The following is a 23,665-nucleotide window of genomic DNA, read 5'->3' as shown; positions in this document are numbered from 1 at the left end:
GATGTAGACAAAGCATGTCTAAGTGTTTTGTTTAATGGTAGGGATATAGAAGGTGATTCTTCTAAGGTAAAGATTTTTAACAACAGTTTCCAAATGACATCCTCACTGTTTCTCATGCCTCCAATTTTCTCTTTTATTTTCCTTATATAATTTTTACAGTCCTCCAAAATTCCTTCCCAGGGGTATAATTATCTATGTATGTGTGTGTATGTGTGTGTATATATATATATATATATATATATATATATATATATATATATTGTTTCATAATTTCATAGTTGTCTCATATAGCTCTTCACAAGACTTATCCAAATGACCCATCATCTCCTTCTATATCTTTCATTTTCCAGCACACTATTCAGTTATCCTCCCTTTCTGTCACCCTTTTCATCTGATTTATTACTTGAAAAGGTTCACAATACTTACTCTTTTGAATGTTTTGTAATAATGCTGCTCTTGTGGCTTAGATAAATAAAGCCGTGAATACAACCTGGATAACCTGGGCTCAATTAGTGCCTTGAATGACTGACAGAACAGCAGGGAAGGAGGGACAGGCATGACTATCCCAGTGAGGGAAGGTGGATACACAGGTATTCCCCATATGCAATTCCTGTTGCAGGCCAGGGATGGAAGAGGAGGGCATAGTCTAAAGAGGAAAAAGGGGGTGGACCTTGGCTAAGTTTCTGTGGAGGTGGGGGATATACCAGAATTTCCCTGTTGCCCACCTACTCCTCAGATATACCAGAGAACACAGGAGAGAGGTAACAGGGTTAGGTTATAAACAGAAAAAAATAGCCAAAGTTGTAGAAGATATGGCCCCAACAGCATTCATTTTGGTTCTATGCCAACCCCTTCCCCAGACTGGAAAGAGTCTTGGGGTGGAAGGATAGGCTGGTACAGCCATGAATGGATGGGACACTGGAGTATTTTTATTTATGTTATTTTGCATTTGTTTACTGGGATAGTCTGACTGGGTTGATAGCCCTTTTTCAGTGGAGACCTGGGGAGAAAAGCTCAAAAAAAATACAAACAGAAATATACAAATGAGAGATACATTGAGAGACAGATAAGACAGTACATAAGCACACATCTGTTACATAAATTAAAACTATAACAATCTAAAGAGAAGGCAGAAGATGCTTAAGATTGTGCAAACTTATTTACATGTAGCAACTGTTACAATTTAGTAAAGTTGAAAATTATATAATAATATTACAGATTGAGTTATCAACTGATACATATATTCAGGTAAAAACTACTGTCAATATGACTACATTTAAGAGCAGGTAAGAGGTGAGTGTCATATAGGGACAAAGAGTGATTTCTGGGTATTTAATGTGGGTGTATTCTAGCCAGGGGTAGTGCAAGAGCACTTCCAGTTGTTGTTTAGGTGTATCCTAAGAAGTTGTTTGAACATAGTGGAGTTGGTAGTGTTAAGGATGTTTTGAGAGATGACATTCCAGACTTTGGAAGTATAGTTAGAATAAAGGGCATTTCCAAAGCTGTCATATGATTTAGAGACCGAAAGAAGGGATTTATCTGTGGATCTTATTGCTCTGAGATTAGACTATGGTTGGATGAGGTTATGAAGTTCAAGACAGTTTCCTTGATTGGTAATGATATTCCGGGTAGTAGATATTTGATGGAAATGCAGGAGATTGGGTAGTTCTAGCCAGCTGAGCTGGTGGAGTGCTGCACAGTGCTGGGACCTGTGTAGGGAATTTGTGGTAAATGTGGCTATTTTGGGTTCCGGCATGTAGCTCGCAAGACATTTCCCTGCGAGCTACATCACCGAAACCAAATGGCTGCAGCAGCACTTTGCTGTAGAGCAATATGGCTGAAAAGCATTGCCGGTGCAGCTGTAAACTATGAACCAAAATATTCTACCTGGTGGTGATCCTTACAGACAGCTGCCTATCTGTATTCAAGCAGAGTCAGCCGTACCCGATGTGTAACACATTCCTTATTCTCATTCAAGGAATGCATTTATTTCATTATTTATTTATTTTATTGTCAGACGTCTGTAAGGATCACCACCAGGTAGAATATTTTGGTTCATAGTTTACAGCTGCAGCGACAATGCTTTTCAGTTGCATTGCTCTACGGCAAAGTGCTGCTGCAGCCATTTGGTTTCGGCGATGTAGCTCACAAGGAAATGTCTTGCGAGCTACACACCGGAACCCAGCTATTTTGTTGTAGCATGCCTCCAACTTAGCTAGGTCAGATTTTTTCAGGTTAGTAAAGATTGGTGAGGCATATAAGAGGGTGGAGAGAAGATGGGTTCTAGCAATAGCTTGCCTGCTGGGATGAGTAAGGAATTGTTTGGACCTTTAGAGAGTGCCAAGCTTAATATGGGTTTTCTTTATAACTTCGGATATATGCTTGTCAAATTTAAGGTTACTATCAATAGTGATGCCTAGAAGTTTTGTATGGGATGAGGGTTCAATTTTGGTGTTATCAGCTGAAAAGATGGCAAAATGAGCTGTTGGGTTTTTTGTTAGAGAAAAGAATGAGTTTAGTTTTCTTGGGATTCTATACAAGTTGTTGGCTAGAGAGGTAAGATTTTATTTGTATGAAGGGTTTTTGTTTTCCTTGCAGCTGGGACAGTGAGGGAGAAGCACAAATTAGAGTTGAATCCTCTGCATATTGAATAGTAGTAGCCAGGTTGGTGGCAGTATGCAGATTGTTGGTAAAGACTGTAAAGAGCAGTGGGCCTAAGACTGAACTTTGCAGTACTCCTACTAATACTGGGAGGTGGGAGGATAAGTCATTATTCCATTTGACTGCTTAGTGGCATTCTGTGAATTAGTGCGGAGTGGGATAGGTTGAGTGAGGCCAAAGTGCACCATAAGTATGAAGCACAGGTACAAGAAAAAACGATATTTGTAATTGCTTTAGTTTCCACTTTTTTAACAACTTCAAAATCTAGAATAAATGTGAGAAATTCATATAAATAACTGGATTTATCAAAGCAATCTCCATCTTACTCTCATTATTAATAATCTTCTTTTAACCAGGTTTAACCTGGATCCAAATATTACCACGAAAAATAAAAATATCAAAGCATTATCTTTTTTGTTAGGAAACATATATACTCCCACAATAACGTAACTTTCCTAAAGAAAAGAATGAAGAATATATGCCTTCTCATTGTATGACAGATCATATAGTTTCAAGTATTTCCTATTTCTTGTAATTCCTTCAGTATGATTTTCTACCATTCCTCTACAATTTCTGACTTACCAAATTTTATCTCCAAAATTTCTGTTCATTTCATTGAAAATAAATTTCTACAATAAATGCAATATCTTAGATTTCTCATGAAGGTTTATTTTACCTGATAAACTCCTCAGTTCCTGCATAATGATATTAACCCATATTTTATTCTTAATTTTCAATATTACAGCATCAGCATAAAGTAGAGCTGTATGTAATCTTACCATAACAGTAGATGTCCTTCTCTTCACTGTTATAGTATTCATAACCTATGGGATGTCCTGTGAAGAATAGCACCACATCTGTCCAGCATACCAAAGCCTTTAATTCTTATCAGCATCATACATCAGACATATGTTCCCTGCATGATTATAAGGATAAAAGAGATATATGGGCATCCAAACTCAGAATTGAGGTGCCCCAGGAGAACTAGAGACAGCTCAGGAGAAAGGAGAATATGTGCATCCAGGGAAAAAAGAGATGCCTAAGTAAAGGGCAAAGGTCTATCAGTCAGGCAGATGTTCCCAACAGAAAAAAAGGAGAAAAGGGGGCAGGAGATAGGGAGAGACTGAATTCTGCAACAGTGAACAGAAGGACATCTACTGCTATGGCAGGATTTTACACAGCTAAACTATGTCCTTTGATATTGCTATTTTAGTTTTCATAACCTTTGAGAAAGTTCAAAAGCTACTGTAAGGAAGGGGAGAAGAAAGGCAAAGAAGAGCCTTCCACAAACCTATGAAGGTTAGCTTTGGCAAAACCCACCCTCGCTCTGGAAATAACATCCAACTGTACTATTTAGCGAAGGTGTCCACAGAAGACCACATAGCAGCTTCTCAAGGATAGAACTGGTACCCAGACCCTTGAGTAAAGTCCCAACGAAAGCTGCTGTCCTGGTAGAATGGGCCCAAACAGATGCAGAAAGTCAGTTGCCATAAAAGGAATAACAAAGAGAAATGGCTTTTGAAAACCAGGAGGAGATAGTTTGCTTAGAAACTTTAAAACCTAATGTCCTGGCATGAAAAGAAACTAAAAGATGCTCAGATTTACATATAGCCTTGGTCTTGTCTAAATTTTACCTGAGCTGTCTATGAAGATCCATGGTGTGTAGAACCTTCTCACTAGCAGATTGTAAAAAAGGACTAAAGGAAGGAAGCTGGACAGACTGATTAAGGGACAACTCATTCACCACCTTGGGGATAAAAAAAGGATTTGTATGCAGAGACACCCTGTCCATATGAAAAAAAAGGAAATCGCCTTCAAGACTTGGAGTTCAGAAAGGCTCCTGGCAGAAGGGCAAAGGTGAGGGCAACAAATAAAACAGTCTTCCTGGTGCAGTGTTGCAGAGAATAAGAGGAAGCAGCAGCAAGTTCGCAGGGAGCCTGGTTCAATTTGTCAAGAACAAAATTAAAGCCCACAAGAAGGACGGATTGTTTTTTTTTTGAAGGCCTAATGTGGAGAACGCCTTTCAGGAATTGTTTAACCTCAAAATGAAAGGCCAATGGTGGCTTCAAAGGCAAACAGGCAGAGATTGCTGACAAGTGAGCTTTGAAAGAAGATTATGCCAAGCCAGGATGAAGCAGTTCACACAAGTAAGAGAGAACCAAAAGGACACCCAGTGAAAAGGGATCTTGGTGAAGCTTAAGACACCAAATAGAAAATCTCTTCCATTTGGACATACATGATTTTCTGACATTGGGTTTCCTGGCTTCCTACAGAACATTAAGCATGTGCTCAGAAAACTGGTGTTGAAATGGGGATTAGAAACCTATAACCCAAAATATCAATTGAAGTGTGCTCAGATGAGGGTGAAAAGAGACCCTTTGTCTTTTGTGAGAAGATTCATTTGGTGAAGCCGCATGTGATGATTGCCACTGTCCAGATAAAAAAGGAAGGGGAACCAGTGCTGTCTGGGCCAAAATGGAGTCAACAACAACATTTCTGGAGAGTCCTGTTTGAAGTTGTGTAGGACCCTGGGAAAAGAGGAAAGGGGGAAGCATAATGGAACATTCCCTTCCACATAAAAGACATGGCATCCACCTTCCTAGACAGAGGACTTGGAGTTCTTGTATAGAAGCAAGGTAGCTATTTGTTTAGAAAACAGGAAAATATATCCACTTGAGTAATACCCACCAATGAACCATGTCCAGAAACATATCCTTGTGAAGCATCTGTACATGAGGTTGTACCCTGGACCTGCACAGAGAGTCTGCCACTAGATTTTTGTCCAAAAAGAAGGTAAACCGCCTGAAGAGAAACCTGCAGTTGGATAGCTAGATTCCAAACCTGAAGGGCTAGTCTGAAAAGATTAGAACTTTTTACTCCTTGCTTGTTGGTGTACCACATGGCTGTGGTGTTGTCTGTATAGACCTTAAAGGGCCTGGAGACCAAAGGGAGTGGAAGGCCTAAAGAGAAAGGATAAGTGTCTGTACCTCTTTGATGTTGATGTGATCCAGTCACTGATGAGGTGGGTAGAAACTCTGAAGTTTCATACTGCCAGAAGCAACCCAATACTCCTGATTTGAAGCATCTGTAAGAGCTCCAGAGACAGAGCAGGAGGCTGGAAAGAGATACCTTGGTTTAAGGATATATGCTGGATCCACCAATGAAGCTCGAGACTGAGACACATAAGGGAAATGGAAATTTAAGAGGGTGGCAATGTTCAAGCCACAATGACCACAGGTACCACTGAAACATCCTTATATAAAGTTAGGCAATCAGCACGTCAGGATGGTCAAAGCTATGAATGTCAGGCCCCCCCCAGAAATTCCCTGCCAGGCATGAGTGACAGAGGAAGTAAGGGCTAAATGTAAGTTGTTAGACAGCAACTTGGGAGCAGGCAGAGAGCCAACACTGGAAGAGTTTGGATCCTGCATCCTAGAAAGATGTAATCCTGAGAGTACAAGAGGACAGGCTTCTGGAAATTGATGGTGAAACCAAGACTGTGCAACAGGTATCTGGTAAAGTGCAAGTCCTGCAGAAGCCTGGAAAAAGAAGGAGCCTGGAGGAGCAGATCATCCAGAAAAGGATAATTTGTACTCCTTGAAGGCTACAGAGAGCTATGACTTGAGCCAGGTACTTGATGAATATCTTTGTGGGTGTGAAAAGACAAAATGGCAAAGCAGAGAACTGAACATAAGAGGAAAAAACTGAGAAATATCAACACTTCATGAAAAGAGGGTGAATGGGAATATGATGATATGCATCCTTTGAAATCAGAGAAAGGCCCCAAGGTAGCAAAAGAAAAACAGTGTCTGGAGGGGAAGCATCCTGAAGGTGGGTACTTTGAGTAATGTATTCAAAAAGGAAAGGCATAGACCAGGCCTCCATGACCCCTATATTCTGGGGACCAGAAATATCCTGGAATAAAACCCTGTGCCCTTTAGGGCCTCTGGAGTGGGTTTAATAGTGTCCTGATCCAATAAACCCCACAACACCTCTGGAAAATTGGGAATTTGATCTGAAGAGAGTTGATGAATGCCCAAAATGGGGGGAAGGGACTCCCAGACCAAGAAGTAGCCCTGATGGATGATTGACAGAACCCAGCAGTCTGAAGTAATATGTTGCTAAACAGAGAGTGACAGAGAAAGTCTGAGGAAAAAAAGAACCCAGATGAATGGAAATTAGGGCAGAATATCAAATTGAGGCAGATATATATTGAAAGGAAGGCTTTGGAGCTATAGGCATCTGAGTTGGTTTGTTAGAAAAAAGCACACCTAGGAACTTTCTTACCTTTGGAAGGCTGATGAGGCTGTCTATGAACAAAGGCAGTTTTAGCAGGTTAATTCCTTTGAAACTTAGGAATGAAAGAGACAAAATCTGCTTAAAATCTTTCATGACCTTCCCTTGGTCCTCTTCTTCTTCTTTTGGCTTTTCCCGGTTAGGGGTCTCCACTGTGGATCACCTGTTTCCATTTCTTCCTGTCCTCTTCATCTTGCTCTGTAAATCCACCACCTGCATGTCCTGTCTAACCACATCCATAAACCTTATCCTAGGCCTTCCTCTTTTCCTCTTACCTGGCAGCTTCAGCCTTAGCATCCTTTTCCCAATATACTCAGCATCCCTTCTCAGCACATGTCCAAACCAATGCAATCTCGCCTCTCTGACTTTGTCCAACTTGGGCTGACCCTCTAATTTATTTATTTATTTCCAGTTTGATAACTGGGGAAGTCCACTGGGCTCGAAAGCCTGTTTTCAGTGGAGGCCCGGGGAGAAAAGCTCCATATTAATAATACATTACACACATAACACTCTGTGTTATAGCAGGATAACACCTTTAACAATTTCCAAAAACATAGTACATTTGGCAGTATACGTAAGAAATTAATATTTATTTATGTGACTGTATTGTTAGCATAGAAGAGAGAGATAAACAGAAATTATGACAGACTAATATACTTATTCCTAATTCTGTCTACCCTCGTCACACCCAGTGCAAATCTTAATATCTTTAACTCTGCCACATCCAGCTCTGACTCCTGCCTTTTTGTCAATGCCACTGTCTCCAACCCATATAACATAGCTGGTCTCACTACCCTTTTGTAGACCTTCCATTTCACTCTTACTGGTACTCGTCTGTCACAAATCACTCCTGACACTCTTCTCCACCCACTCCATCCTGCCTGTACTCTCTTCTTCACCTCTCTTCCACACTCGCCATTACTCTGAACTGTTGATCGCAAGTATTTAAACTCATCCGCCTTCTCCAACTCTACTCCCTGTATCCTCATCATTCCTCTATCCTCACTTTCATTCACACACATATATTCTGTCTTAGTCCAGCTGACCTTCATTCCTCTCCTCTCTAGAGCATATCTCCACCTCTCCAGGGTCTCCTCAACCTGTTCCTTACTATTACTATCACTACATATCACAATGTCATCTGCAAATATCATAGTCCACAAGGACTCCTGTCTGATCTTATGTGTAAGGTCTTAAATAAATCAGCTACTGGGATACCAAAGAAATTATGGTTGTTCAAAGAACATCTAGAAGCTTTGCCTTGATATCACACAGATTCTGAAGACAAAGCCAGGAATAGAATATTATGACATACCTTGTAGCAGCAACTCTAGAGGAGGAATCTGCAACATCATAGCTACACATGATAGAATGACAAGCTACCTGAGATGTTAATCCCTCCAGTTAAAGAGCAGTGGACAACCACAGAATCAGGAAGGTCCAACAGAATCTCCCCAGGCTGAGATAAAAGGGATAAAACATACCTGTCATAAGAATTTGATAGACTATGGGCACAAAATGTCAGGGTGGCAGAAGTATAGACCATTCTTCCCCAGCATCTCCATAATCAACTGTCCTATTCCAAGTGAAGGCTTATTAGTAGAGACAGAGACCACAGCAGGGTCAGAATAAGGACACACAAGGAAACATGGAAGTCCCAGGCACCTTATAAAAATGGTCAGGGTTCTTAGGGGCAGGAGGTTGGGAATCAGGAGACATGGAGGAACCTTGAAAGGTATCCAGCAGAGCAGACAAGACAGGGTAACAGCAGAAGGCTTTGAGAAGTCCATCTGCAACAACACATATGACCTGGGAGTAGTCCGACTTTAAATTACTCCACCATGTGAACCACTGTTATCCCCAAAGGACAATTCTTCAAAAGAGGCATCAGGATTTAAGGATTCCTCCTCATCAGAGCCATAATCCAAAGGTGATGTCATTTGGGAGGAGTAGGACAAAGAATACACATCTCAGCCTGATACTCAGCAGAAGAATGAAGTTTGCTAGATATTTTATGGGTGGTCTTAAAGCCATCAGGGCATTAAACAAGTGTTGAGTAAAATCCTGCTACTCTTTCTGAGGATCCTTGGAATTGGGGGAAATATGCTTAGTTTTCTGTCTCTTTAACTGTCTTCTGTGACGCAGTGCCCTGCCTTGACTCAATTAAGGTACTAGGAACTTCCTCCCTAACTAAACTCAGGGAATCCCCTAGGCCCTTCAGATATGATCAGCCATGGTTCCCCCTCCATGTCCACTGGAAACATTTACAAAACCTCTGAGGCCATACATGAAGCCAGTTCTATGCAGGCCTCTGGCAGGGTTGCTGCAGAGGAAAGTAGTGCTAGCGCAGGGCTGTCTTCAGGGGTATCATCCACCTCAAGAGAGAAATGTCTGCTGGAGGCTTGACAGCAGCAGTGTCAGACCTTGAGTTCTTGGCCTTTTTCTTAAGAGGTAGCTGCACCTCTGGATGGATGGATTCAGCCTTGGTACCCTGGGTCAACAACTTCAGATGGTTCTCAAGATAAATGGAAATTGAAGACAGACATCTGCAAAGAGTTGTTGGCATAAATGCCTGACAAATAAAACACTGAGTGTAGTCATGAGATGCACCTAGACAACGCAAACACTTGTCATGATGATACTTATGAGGAATCTGCCTCCCACACTAACATTTCCCCTCCTGGATGACATGAACACTCAAAAGAAAAGAAGAGAAAAGGAACCCCAATAGGGTACTTATCTGAAAGAGGCTCAGTATAACCAGCACAGTGAGGAGCATTAGACTGATTTTAACTATGGCACTCAGACTGGTGACAAAGAAGTTCTGAGTTTGGAGCATCTGTATATCACCTTTATACCCATCACTGATGCAGAAACCATATCTTTGAAAAACAACAGTGCTAAGAATTAAAGGCTTTGGTATGCTAACCAGACATGGGGCTATCCTTGGTAGGAGATCCCACAGTTCATGAATATTGCAACAGTGATATGGAGAACATCTTAATAATCCAGAAATTTTAACCCTATTTCTGTGAAAAGCATTTGAACTCTTCACGGTACTCTTTAGCTGCAAAATGATTACATTTGCCATCAAACCAAATAATACTGCACTCAGTGGTCATGCCTGTCCACCCCTTTTCCAGCTTTATTTTTTTTTCTGCTAACTCTTACTAATTTAACAATCCACACCCTTTCATATTTACTATTAATAACATTTACTATTTCCTATAATATCCAATGCTTCCCACAACTTTTCTTGATTTTCATCATCCCATGCTTTTAGTACATCACAACCAATCACACATCTCTCTAAACTTGCATTTCTTTTATGTTTCTATTTTTAATGGCATATACTCTATCTACCCACATCTCGCCCATATCTTTGTCAAATTGTTTCTGTATTATCAACATTGTTATCTTCTAATCTACAATAGACAGTATTATAGGCATCCAATATTTAAATTTTCTGTTTTCATTATTTTCACAATGACTTTATGACATGTATTTTTCTTTCTTATCCTATTTACCATCCATTCATTATCCACTTTTAAAAAATATTTTTCCCCTTTACACCTTTCTTTACAATACTTGTATCTTATATCATTACAACCAGGTTTGATTTCATTCCTAACTCTCATAGACACATTTTGTAATTAATATAAATCAATTTTTCTTGATAGGAAATGCTTTGTGATAACTAAAAATTGTTCAGCACCCATTTTAAATTGTCATAATTTTTCTTTCAATAATATTTCTTTTGAATTATGTGTAACTTCCCTTAATTTCTATGTGGATATTATATATCTCTTTATCACCATCTTTAATTTCCTTTATAAAATTATCTCTTTATTTCACTTGCTTTCTGAAAAAAAGAATATACTGATTATTTTTTCCTTTCAATTAATACTACTTGATAGAATTTTATAAGCATAAACTTGTTTCCCTTGTAGTAATAATATGTAGTTGGTAGATATAATTTAGTAGAACTGTTTTTCCTTCACAGTAACAGGTTTGGTAATCATAGTAACAGTGTGATATTTTTAGAAATAGCATGCAACATAGCATCTACATGTGCAGAAAAGAAATATGCATTAGATTAACAAAACGTATTACACTTCTGAATGCTTTTATAAGAAATGCGATTAACAGTAGAGCCTTGTTGAAATATCCTACACAGATATTCAAGTGAAAAGGGAAACGGCAAACCCAGCAGAAAAAGTTACAAACTATCATATCAATGAAAGAACATTTCAGTCTGCTGAGAACAGGTTTTGTCTGTATTGATATAAGGATGCAGACAAAGAAGGCTTCAATACAGGAAAATAATGTTTTCATCAAGGACAAAGTTTTGAAACTATAAAAGTGATTGCAAAGGATTTTTTGGTGGATATTTTTGTAATCTGAGTCAGTTGATGAAGTGTGGTATATATGGCAGTAATCTATCCCTGTTATAAAGAAAGTGTAAATAATCTCACAGTAGTGCTTGGTCAGCTTGTTTCAATAAATCTGTAAGGAATTATAAATATAGAGCTGTATAGTTTATGTCATATGCTGTTAATTCAATTTAATGCTACTGTTTAAACAATAACTCTCTCATTTTATCTTACTCAACATAAAAAGTTGTATTTCTTTCATACATTTCCTCTGCTCTCACCTCCTTCATAAATATCTTTTTCACCTCCATAGATTTCTCTTTATATATTTCCTCTATATCAGTATGCCAATATTTCTGAAATCTGCCTATACACTACTTTGCATTTTTTTCGCAAAGGCAACTATAATTTCCAGTCTTTCAAGAAAACCCAGTGTGTTGATTCTCATATAATACTAACCTCCCTTTGTTCATAGCCAATATTTTTTTCAAATGACCCTGTTAACTTTTTTGAAAATTTTCCTCCTTTAATAATTATTTTCTCCCCAAATTATGTCCATATATCCAAATGATCTGAGCAACCCACAATATAACTTTTTTGTTAAATTTCTTGAAAAGTAATAACATTATATATAACTTCTGTGTTAAGTTACTTATTCTATAAGTATACTTTTTTATTCATTAACTCTCATTTTAAATAGTTTATTAATTTTCATAGACACCTTAACATCAGTTCCTTGTTTTGTACTCCTCTTTTGTAGGTCACCTAATAATTATTTACATATTAACACTTAAATACTCTATGATGTACAAAACTAACTACTCTCTTTCCTTACTTGATGTATATGCATATATTATTATCATAAATACTGCCCATCATAGCCTACAATCTGATACTAATGATCAATCTCTCTCTCTCTCTCTCTCTCTCTCTGGTTCTATAATGCTAGTTCTAAAATCTATCCTTCTACTACATTCCAAAAAACAGGGCATGAGTTTTTTTTTTCCATACCAGAACTCTATATTATAGTATATTCTCATACAGATTTGCATTGCCTTGTCTATATATCTTATAATAGTCAGATAGCTAATAAAACAATGACATCACTTTTACATTCATTGCACCATTTTAGCACTATTAGACTTCTCCTCAGTATTCTGTAAACTGTTCACATTCAGTGGTACTAGAAACGTGTAATTTTCTTTTTTTTTTTGTTTCATTTTCTCTCTTTACCAACAATTTCTTTGTTTCCTTATATCTCACTCTTCCCCTGTCAAACTTTCTTTTTGAACATCATCCCCTTCACCCAATTTTTTTAATATTGAAAATTGGTTTTCCAAAACTGTAACTTGGCTAGCTCCAGAAATACAACAATGACCACCGCTGTCATTCTCTTCAATTCTTCCTTCCCCAATATATGTAAATGTACTTACTTGCTCCTCTACACAGTATCCTTCTACCTTCTTGTCCCTCCTCCTGTTCATCACAGTCAGGCCACCAGTAATCTTATTTTTTTTATAATCCACTGCAATTGATCTAATTCCCTACATGTATTACATCCTCATTTAGGGCATTCATTTACTAAATTCAATTCATTAGCACAGAAAAATGATGTGCTAGGATAGCCTAAATAATGTACTGTCCTCTTTTACCATTTACATTAATTAAGGAAGCAATATAATTAAACACATTTTCAAGATTTAAGATTGCACAAATTTCCCAGTGTCTTGCCCAAATAATCTGTTCACCACATATTTTTAATTGAATAAACATTTTTGCATACTAAAGAAAAACAAAGATGTCTTTTTCTGTCCACACATCATTACAAAATTCAACAATAATTATTTTCTTGCTTCTGCTACTATGAAAGCAAACACAAATGTTTTACAAGGGTAACTATATCCTTGATGCTTAACTAAAGTTATGAATTTGTTTGAAGGATTCAGAAGCTACCAAACAGAGCTACACCTTTCCCAGCTGCATGAGTGATCTCACTTCTGGTATGAAAAACCCAAACGGTCAAATTATTTATGCCAGCTGTGGTATCTATCCATGGTATTTTGTCCTTTATTGTTATTTGAATAGTGGTTCCCACTGTCTTATCCTTTTTCTCCTTAACTCCTCTGTTTGTTTCTGCCAACATCAGCAAAGCTCCTTCTCAGAGGTGTGATCCTCAGCATGTTGATATCATCCTGATTTCACATCCATATGGTCCCCTCAGTCTTTCCTCTTCTCCATTTAGTTTCACCTCAAACAGTTCCTCACCATTGTACCTCAGCTCCGACTGGTTGCCCAACTCCATCATTCCCTATAAGGTACTGTCATTCAAGCCACCTGAACTCAAACCTGTAATTACACATTCATTTTGTAATAAAATCATTGTATGCTGCAATGTGCTTTATCATTGCTCTAAATAACAACTCTTTCATTATTTCAGTACTACACCTCCTTCATGTTTTTTCCCTTCATCTTCCCACAGGAATGCTGAAGTGCTTACTTATCAAGTCGGATATTAAAAGTATAATCATTTCAAAAATTCAGCATTTTACAAATGTAGAATTGGAAGAATATAATGACTTATTTATTTCCTTTAAGTCCATTATTTAGAGTGGTGCCACCACAAAGAATATGATCTTTCTCAATAATGTATGATAGTTGTTTCAGAAAAACATGCTATTCATGTTTCCTGTGGACTGTTTTTAACCCAGCTGAATACTCTGACTTCTTTGACTCATACAAGTTATTAATATTGAAGTATGCAAGGAAAACTACTCTGTAATTATCACAAAGAATATTAATTTAATAATACTTGGACAAAAGTTTCATCATTCTGCATGCAACTGGGAAATATATAAAAAGCTAAAGTGGTTTGCTAAAAGGGTAACTTGAATGTAAACGTTGATTGGCAGCATGTGTTTTTGAATGTGAAGTACTGAATGACTTTTGGACCAGCAGTCAAATTTTTCATAGGCATCATGGTTACATAGTTGTCAGATTTCTAAATATTTAATTCTTTTTAATGATCTGTGTCCTATTTATATCAAACAGGACCATCAGCACCACTCATCTGGTATATGTTGGTAATAGCAGATACATTAATAACAAAAAATATATAAAAGCTGAAATCTCCAAAATGACTTAGCTACTTGTTTATCCAGTGTGGTTATTGTATTATTGTTCATATCTGTTTAGATAACAAACTAGGATAAGACCTGTATCTTCAGAAAATCTTACATATGTCTTATACAAGTTGAGCAAATCTTATCATCTGCATATTTAGTATACCATGAACATTTTTGAAATCCTGTATTACTTACTGTGGAGAGGTAATACCTTCGTTAAAGTAATCCCATGTACCCATATATAAACCAACTGTGCAGGCATGTAGGAATTTAACTTTTTGCTGGCTTTTCTTTGAGTAGCATTGTGTCTGCGCAGGTAGTAAAGTGGTTCCAATGCGCTTATGACTTCCATGCAAAGATGGAGATAGAAAAACTATTGACAAGAATTTTGATTACTGTACTGGGAAGACGGAGATCATTTAAACCCACAGTAAGTAGCAGTTAGCATACACAAAAATAAATGAGCAGTTTCTGTTGGGTGGATAATATTCTTTTGAAGAAGTGTGTGTCAGCATTACGTTTCTGGTTAAGGTGGCATATGAATTTCTTTGGAACCTGATTCTTTAAAACAAATAGAAAAATGAAAAAGAAAGCTAAAGGTATATCTTACAGTCACACCACTAAAATGTTAAAAGGACAGTCTGAGGAAAAATCACTGGCAATTGCAGAACAATTTCACCTTAATTAATGTTGAGAGATTTAATGATACAGCTGCTGAACTGAAAATGTGTTGTGAACTGTAAATTTTGTTGAAGTTTAGTTGGAAAACCTAGAGAGACTTGCGTGTGGCATTCACAGTGAAGCTTGCAAAAGAAAGCTGTTTTCTGAATTGAATTTAATGTTTTCAGTGGCTTAAAATATTGTCCAGAGCATGAAAACTTTAGATAAAGATATATAACAGTTTAGGAAGCACGAGGATGCTGCTGGGCACAGAGTCAAAACGCAGGCTGCTCCTATGAAAGATAGCAAAAAATATTGTTATTCTTATAGCAGTAAAATCATGCTCCAAAAAATTATAATTATAAAGATGTCAACTGTGGAAAAAAAAAACAGGCAAATTAAACAAGCAAATTTCAGTAACATACAGTTATGGCACATGAATAAAAAAAAATGTTTGCAGCAAAATGCTAAATATTTATGAAAAGGCAATCAGATATGCCAAGGTGACACCAAATTAGTAATGGCATTATAATTTCTAAACAAGAGAAATAATTGTTGGGCCTACATTTATTATAAATGATAAAAAGTGAACATGGAACTAAATACTGAACAGCCGTTTTTATTGTTTCCTAGTAAAAGTTTCATATGTCATTTCTTAATAAATGTTTCCAAAACACCACTGTGAACCTTAAAACACACAAAATGAAAATCAGACAACTAAGTTAAAATAATGGCTATGGTATATTAAAAAGGCAGAAAGAATGTGTGCCTTCAGCTATGATTTTAAATTGATTGTTAATTGGTATGCAGTCATTGAGACAGATCTGCTTTCAGAAATGGCAGAGCTGATGCTCATGTTGAGTTTGGAGATATGTTTTCTAAAACAGAACTAACCCCAGCTTATCATAAATACCACATGTATTGAAATGGTATTGCATTAGCTAACATCTATATTACTCACTATGTTCTTGCTGTGGTGACTTGTGTTTCTACTCCTTGGTTAATATCTTGTATTTGTATCATTTAATGATTTGTTTTTTATTGTCTTTTGTTTTGTGTACAATGGCGAGGGCTGAAAGTGGTGCAGGTGGATAAGTGCACTACCCCAGTCAGCAAATACATATATACATACAAAAATGCATATGAACATACATGCACAAATGAATACATACATAGTGCTTCTAAAAGGTATGTAGCAATTAACATGCAAAGAGGTCTGTCTATATAAAAGCTTACCATTTGGTTTCAGCTCTGCACCATCTAGTTTTGAAAGAATAATGGAAATCCTATAGAAAAAATCTGAATGTAGTTTTGTAATTGGGGTTTACCGATTAATTTGAAGTCAAAGGTGAACATTTCAGTTACTGAATTAAAATGTTGCAATGTTTGTGAGATAATGGACTGAGAGTTAAGACCATCAAAATGTGAGTTTGACAAACCAGAAAGTGAATATCTGGAGCATGCTTTAAGCAAAAGGTGGATATATACTTTTGTGATGAAGCTGAAACACATTTAGAAGATGCAACGATATGTAAAGTAGTTACAGACACTTCTTGAATTGATTGATTTTTTAGGAAGTTCATGATTAACCAAAGTACAGTACTGATAAAAGATGATATGGCACAACAATGTGACCCACTTGAGCAGCATGTTTTCAGCAAATGTAAATAATATTGACTTGTGATTTAGTGCTATACTTCACTTGCTTGTGATGTCTTATCCGTTGGCAGAGGGTCAGTAATTCAAACATTCATGCCTTTGAGGAGTGAAAGGTCATAGGATCATAGGAGATGAAAGGCAGTTAAGTCACAACATGATTTGCACCTTGCCAATACCCACCGCCATGCTGCCCCCCTTCTCAGGAATGACAAAGCAGGTTAGTTCCAGAGTAAATAATGTATGGGTAACTAGTCAATCATCCAGGTTTAATTTGAATGATGCTAGGTTGTCACATGGTTTTACTTGCAGTGGAAGTTTGTTCCAGGGGTGGGTTAGGTACGTCTCCCAGCTCATTCTATTTATGTGCTGGTGGAGATTCAAGTCCATAGTTCCAGTATTAGTAGGGCTACTTGATTGCAAAGATACAGGAGATAAAAATGAATGGGATCCCTAGTGGCATGGTAGACAAGTCATAGACTACCATGCAAGAGCCAATAAGAAACACAGTAAAGGGAGGGTGCTTCAAGCCATCACTGGTAGTAAAAGGACATTAGGCTGACATATTTCTTGGTTAAGAACCTCTTTGGTCTTTCCAGTTACTTATTATGACTAGAAAGGTACAACCTGAAGGGGGAGTTATACGCAATATTTGGTCAAATTAGGGCTATATAAACAGGTATGATAACTTACTTTTATTTGGATGATATGCCTTTAGGCATTAGCTGTGCTAAATAGAAGGAATTTCTGTCTGATGTTCCTTCATGGTGGTTCAAAGAAGGAGAATTATCAACCCTGGCTCAAAGATCCCTCACTTCATTACCATTTTGGAGTTGGTTATTGGCTATACTGTATGTCAGTGAAGAGGGTTGCCTACCAAAATTGACAAAACTACATTTTTCACATGTAATTTTAGCTAGTTTTCCATACACAGCTTGTTACAGGAGTTAGTTTCCACTATAATGAAAAGATACCAGAAGGAGATTTGGCAGTAACACTGAGTTTGCAGTCATCAGCAAATTAGTTAGTTAAAGGTCCTGATTCCCAGTCTGCAGATCAGAGAAGTAGATGCTGCAAAGCAGAGGTCCAAGTACAGAGCCTTGAGACGCACTATTATTTACCGTCATACTTTCTGAGGATGCATCTGCTACTTTAGCTATGTGAGTTCTCTCTATCAGTCATTTGGTTATCTATTTTACCATGTAAGGATCTACTTTTATCTTGTTTACCATGCAAACATAGGGAGCGTAAGCTGCGGTGGTGCAGCGGTAGCATTGTCACCTCACAGCAAGAGGTTCTCCCATTCGATTCTCGGCTGGAGCACCTTCTGTGTGGAGTCTGCATGACCTCCCCATGGTCAAGTGGTGTTCAAAAGACATGCGTGAATGGGTGTGCCTTCGTTGAAGGTTGGGCATCAGGCTGGCACCTCGGCACCATAAAAATCTACTGCAAATCATTAGCAGACTGGAGTTCCGCTGTGGCGACCCCTAACTGGGAAAAGCCGAAAGAAGAACAACAACCATGTAAGCATAGGGAATAGTGTCAAAGACTTTGTCTAGATCTAAATAAGCACAGAATGAAATGGTGTGTGAACATAATAAATTGCATATTATCACGGACTCCTTTCTTTGATTTTTAAATAAAATATTTCCAATAATACATCTAGGATAGAAAATTAGAGTTGGTTACTGACCATACACAATTCTGAAAATAAGAGTTTTATTACCATCATAGCAGCAAAAATTCATGAAACAAACTATAACATTTTCAACCTATTATTATTATTAAACAGCATGCAGGATTTCTCACAAGCTTGGCAATGCTGATGGTTTCTATAGAGTTCCATTACCAGATATTTCCCATAATCCTACAGGTGGAGTCACAGATTATGAAAATGCTTTGAATGATGAACACATTCAGGTAATTTCTGATAAAGCAAATTTGATAACATGTGTCACGAATTCTGACCATGAAGCCAAACCACCATGTATGTTGTGTTTTAGTGATGGAACTCTGGACAAATACAGTAGTGGCAGTATTCAGGAAATTCTATAAAAAAGTCAGACTTTTGCTATGAAAAAGCTGTACCTTTCAGGACACTAAAGTGAGAATCCCTTATAAGTTGAAAAAAAACTTTATTACAAGAACTGTATACTTATCCCCCCGGCTTTCCATCCATCCATCCACAACCCCTTTTCCCATTTTTGCCCCAACTTTATTAACATAAAATTACTAACTGAAAAGGTAGCCTGGGGCAAAAGCCAGATGAAGAAAGACTGAGAGTGCATGCAAGACTTGTGTGCCATATCAATTGCATAAGAAGATGCCAAGATATGAACTATGATACCCATGGGAATTTCCAGGTAGATATTGGAAAATACTACCCATTGAGTTTGCTGGACCTTTAATGCATAATGCATCTGTGTGTGTGTGTGTGTGTGTGTGTGTGTGTGTGTGTGTGTGTGTGTGTGTGTGTGTGTGTTTGTGCACGCGTCTGTGTGTGTGTGTGTTTATGATTTTCTCCTGATTGCCTGCTCAGTATCAGCCATTGCATGATACAGTTGCTCCACTCTTTGACTGTAATTGAGAGGTTGTCATAGATGGCTGTCATCCAGACAGCCATTCATTTACTTCCAGTACTGAACCTTCATCCAGCAACATCAGTACACTCATAGATATGAGGGCTGTTATGACTTCTGTGGATGTGTGATTTCCTGCATGTGCCAATGAAAATTACCACACAGAAGCATGCCCCAGACACACACACACACACACACACACACACACACACACACACACACACACACACACACACACATAATGCATGTCATATACCACTGTCTGTAGTAGGTTTGGAACTGCAGTGGGGTGCAGCACCTCTCATCCCATTAGATGAAAATACTGGCATCTGCAACTTTCGCTCTCTCTCTTTCCAGCTTCCAGGTCACTAGCCAATCCTGGATCTTCTGCATCACAGTCAGTACATTATCCATTTGTACCATGGAAACAACCCGAAGAATCCCACATAATTCTGATAAATGCATATCTGAAATGGCCTGAAGTGAGTGCTCTGTACTCCTGAAATAAGATGTCAGGCTATCATTGGTTGCTTTAAAAAGGTTTGATTGTGTTGTCACTAGCAATTGAATCGAATTTACTTCTGAAGAATTTTACTGTTTTGTTAAAGAATTGAATAGTCAAATACACCAGTATATAAGACATCCTGCAACAAGCAGGCTAGCAAAGAAAACTGTACAAAACTTAAAACCCAATGATGAAGGAAATATAAGCTGAAAATAATGTTCAGTTTTCCTATTACAATAAATAAAACAAATAGTACAAGCACTCGACACAATCACTAAGAACCAAAAAAGTGGACACGGTTGCAATAAAGGCTGTCTTCCCCAATATCACAGCACCTCCAATAACTCCTCCAAAATCTGTACTGTTCATACGAAAATGCTTCCACCGATAATAATCCAAAAATAACCCAAAAATAACTTTTATTAAGCACAGTCCGATGTACACCAAAAGAATAACTAAATAAAAACCATGTAACTTGATAATAAATAAAATAAATAAGATAGAATCAACAATGTGATTTAGCGCTTTCGTGTCCCACTGGAGACCTCTTCAGAATCAATTAATTTGATTAATTTACTCCTTAAATACTACCCACAGTTCAAATTGATGAACTAATAGAATACCAAGTAATTAGTAATTGGTAGCACAGAATCAATGAAAATAAAGGTACATATACCTATACATACAAATGACTGGGGCTGACTTTGCAAAATTTTGTTACTATAAACCTTCCTATTTAAAACACATATTTCACCATACCAGTGTTTTATGTAAATCAATTCATACTAATAAACAATTCATTCCATTCAAAGGGTTTTATGAATGGAATGAATTGTTTATTAGTATGAACTGATTTACATAAATCACTGGTATGGTGAAATATGTGTTTTAAATAGGAAGGTTTATAGTAACAAAATTTAGCAACATCAGCCCCATTCATTTGTATGTATAGGTATATGTACCTTTATTTTCATTGATTCTGTGCTACCAATTACTAATTACTTGGTATTCTATTAGTTCATCAATTTGAACTGTGGGTAGTATTTAAGGAGTAAATTAATCAAATTAATTGATTCTGAAGAGGTCTCCAGTGGGAGACGAAAGCGCTAAATTGCATTGTTGATTCTATCTTATTTATTTTATTTATTATCAAGTTACATGGTTTTTATTTAGTTATTCTTTTGGTGTACATCGGACTGTGCTTAATAAAAGTTATTTTTGGATTATTATCGGTGGAATAAATAAAACAACTCTCAGATATTGTACAGGGTAAACACTTGCAGAAATTATCATATGTAGACACTTCAAAACTAGAACATGCTTAATGAAACCAAGTATTAAACTGTGCAAAAATAAACAGTACTTATAGAAGTTCCAGCTTGGCAAACAAACAAAGGGCCAGTCTTTCAATGAAGAACATGTATTCTCCAACATACCTCTAAAGTAGGGCCAAAGTGGATGCTGGGAACTTCTGTGGATAAAATAGGTCATTTTTCATTCTATGTTCAAGGTTCTTCTTCAAGGATTTCTAGGAGGAGACACAATTAGTATGTTAAGCAATGTCAATGAACAGCTAATAACATTTACTGTCTCAAATATGTAATGATAAGTTGTGTGTTGTTGTGCAAAATGGAGAACAGAATTCAGTTTCTAATCCTGACTTGTCACCTATCTTGTACAAGAAAACATTATGTTAGTAATGAGTCTTATGTACTAACAGTACAGCACCTAGTCCAAACACTGAAAACTTACAGAGGCCTTGAAAACACCCTTAATGTCCACGCCAGTAAAAAGTACTTCTGATGGAATCTTCACAGTAAGTGAGAAGGTTTGTGATCCAAGACTTGGAAATGAGCCTCTTTTCTAACAGTGTCTGTGCATGGTGAACAGCATTTTCTCCATAGTTTCTTTGAGCTAAAAGACAGTAATGTGATTCAATGAGCAATGCATGTGATCTAGAAAAGCAAACCAACAGACCCGTGCATATGTGGGCTGCATTTTAGACTTCTTTTGGTCATTCAACAAGCAGTGTCCTGTCCGTGCAGAAAATAAAGTGGTTTTGCAGCAATTACATTCTCTGTACGAGTTTTTTTTCCCCCAGAATATATAACACTTACGTGAATTGCAAAAAGCAATAGCATCAATATCTATCCCAGGGGAACTCAGTTTCCAATTGATATTAACTGTCCCTTCTTTCCTAGAAATAAAACCTAGCTTTGTCTACTAGCTGCCTATGACTATTTCCATTTTGATAGTAGTGGTTCCATGCTTAAGTTAGCAACTTTATGCAGTAATGCATTAAGGTGTCTAGTACAGAATGCCTATTAAAACTTAATGTACTTGTGTACAGAATAACCTGTCATTTCCTAAAATGACAGGAACAAAAATGTCATCCATGTATTGCCCAGATCTTGTTTTCCAATATTTTCATTTTACTGATTAACACATAGACTACCATATTCTCCATAGCCTTCTGAATCCCAAAGCTGTATTTCTCAACTATCTTAATTTCACCCTTTTCTTAGTATAAGTGCACTGTGTTTATTATGCTGCATTTCAAAGGGGGTATATCCTTCCATAAAATGTTTACTACACAAATAAATAATGAATGGAATAAGTTTCTCTGTTTAATGTTTTATTCAAAGACATAGTACTCCATGGAGTAGAACTTGTAGTGCTAGCGAATAGCAAAACCCTACATACTTTACAATCGAACTAACACAATGGTTTAAGACAACTGTACACAATCTTTCCCCATTATCTAAGCACCATACTCCGTGCAAGAGGACATATGTAAATGTTCAAATCACAGGATCATGCATAATTCACAAACAGTACACTATATGTGTACACACTGATTCCGGTAGTGCAAATTACAAAGCTGCATACTATGTGCAAACATGTGGGGTACTGTTTCCTAGCATAGTGCCTTTTCTCTGCTAATATGCAGTCAACACACAGAAATAAGCAATGTTAGCGCTGAAATAAAGCAACAGATATCCTTCCTTGCCATAGTAGGAAAAAACTAATGGCAAAGTAGTTCCTTATGGTGTAAACACACTTACTACCCCAGGCAAACATGTTCTCCTTGAAATAATGCTGACAAGATGCTACCAATGGAAGCTCACACAGCACCGGATCCTCCCATTATCATATTATCTTAATGACTCTTGCTCTGTTGTTATGCCTTAGGAGTATAAATTACTCCTAGTCAGGAGTACAGAGCACAGAGAAATGAAAGAATGCAGTTTCCATATATCTATAATGTACTGTATTCAGCAGCTATATGTAAGCACATAGAGTAGACCTTTCCATCTTGTGCTCTGTAGCACTGTAATGATGCTCAATGCCCCATTGCAATCTTAAGCACAGGATGACCTTGTACATAGTGTATGAGGTCCTCCTGTGGCATGTATGTCTTTGTCTGCAGTTTTGGACCACTGTGATTCATGTCTATGAACTGCAGTAGCTCACAGTGATTTACTAAACAGAGTGTGCAAGATGCCATTATGTATCTGACCACAACATTAATGAATAACATGACCTCTGCTTTCCAATGAATATTATTTGTTTCATTTAATCTTACTGCATTCTGTTACTGCAGGCTTTTAAAAATATTCACTATATTGACTTCAATGATTATCATTCCATATTCACTATCCAGGCTTTTCCCATCTGCTTAGTTTCACAACACACATCCTTTTTAAATAGTCAGCCATATTCTTTGCTAAACTCATCAAGACACATCCCTTGATTTGTTATCATGGAATGCTTTCTTTTCAAACTCCAATTCCTTAATGTATTTGAACAATC

The 23,665-nt window shown here is 37.3% G+C and overlaps 1 long non-coding RNA gene across 1 annotated transcript in view; it reads right to left on the bottom strand.

Moving 5' to 3' along the window:
• Window positions 1-13,066: 13,066 nt before the first annotated feature.
• The window catches only part of LOC122804967, a 41,287-nt gene continuing 30,688 nt past the window's right edge, over window positions 13,067-23,665 (bottom strand). The window contains exons 2-3 of the long non-coding RNA XR_006365258.1: window positions 21,289-21,380; window positions 13,067-15,405 (exon numbers count right to left, since the gene is read on the bottom strand). This is a non-coding gene — a long non-coding RNA (uncharacterized LOC122804967). The remainder of the gene's footprint in view (window positions 15,406-21,288; window positions 21,381-23,665) is intronic.

The sequence above is a fragment of the Protopterus annectens genome, chromosome 6.part0 (genome assembly GCF_019279795.1).
Source record: "Protopterus annectens isolate FY-2018-M chromosome 6.part0, PAN1.0, whole genome shotgun sequence".
NCBI lineage: Eukaryota > Metazoa > Chordata > Ceratodontiformes > Protopteridae > Protopterus > Protopterus annectens.
Note: the sequence above shows the minus strand (reverse complement) of the source record. Positions and strands in the feature narration are given on the sequence as shown.